Below are 775 nucleotides of genomic sequence, written 5' to 3' on the forward strand. Positions count from 1 at the left end.
TGATCTGTCTAGGGTTGTGAGTGGGGTATTAAAGTCCCCAGCTATGATAGTGTTAGAGTCGATATCTTTCTTTAGTTTTCCAACAAGTTGCTTTATAAAAGTTGGCCCACCTATGTTGGGTGCATGTTTGTTTGGGATAGATATTTCTTGTTGATGGATTGAGCCTTTTATCATTATGTAGTGGCCTTCTGTATCTTTTTATAATTTTTAATAGCTTGAAGGGTATTTTGTCTCAAATTAAGATCACTACTCCTCTTTTCTTTTGTATTCCGTTCACCTGAATGTTTGTTTCCCATCCTCTTACTTTGAGTCTGTGGGTGTCCTTTCTATTGAGGTGAGTCTCTTGAAGGCAATAGATTGTTTCCTGATGACATTTTATCCATTTTGCCATTCTATGTCTTTTCAGTGGTGCATTTAATCCATTCATATTTAGGCTAATAATTGAAATGCAAGAGTTTATCCCTGTCATAAGGTTCTTTCAGAGTTGTTCCTGTTTGTTTGTTTTCTTTCTTTGGGTTTTGGAGTTGGTTCATGTGTGTTTTTAATCTTTTGCCTGTACTCTTGTGAAGAATCCTGTTGTTCTTTTTTCTTTTTCTTGTGTGTTCAGTACTTTCTTAAGTGTTTCTTGTAGAGGTGATCTGGTGGCAGTGTAGGTTCTTAGGGATTGGATATCTGGAAAAGATTTCAATTCTCCCTCACTAATGAAGCTTAGTTTGGCTGGGTAAGTTATTCTTGGTTGAATTGTTTCTCTTTTAGAACTTTGAAGATAGGCTCC

Source organism: Carlito syrichta, unplaced genomic scaffold, assembly GCF_000164805.1.
Source record: "Carlito syrichta isolate Samal-C Ts95f unplaced genomic scaffold, Tarsius_syrichta-2.0.1 Scaffold305058, whole genome shotgun sequence".
NCBI lineage: Eukaryota > Metazoa > Chordata > Mammalia > Primates > Tarsiidae > Carlito > Carlito syrichta.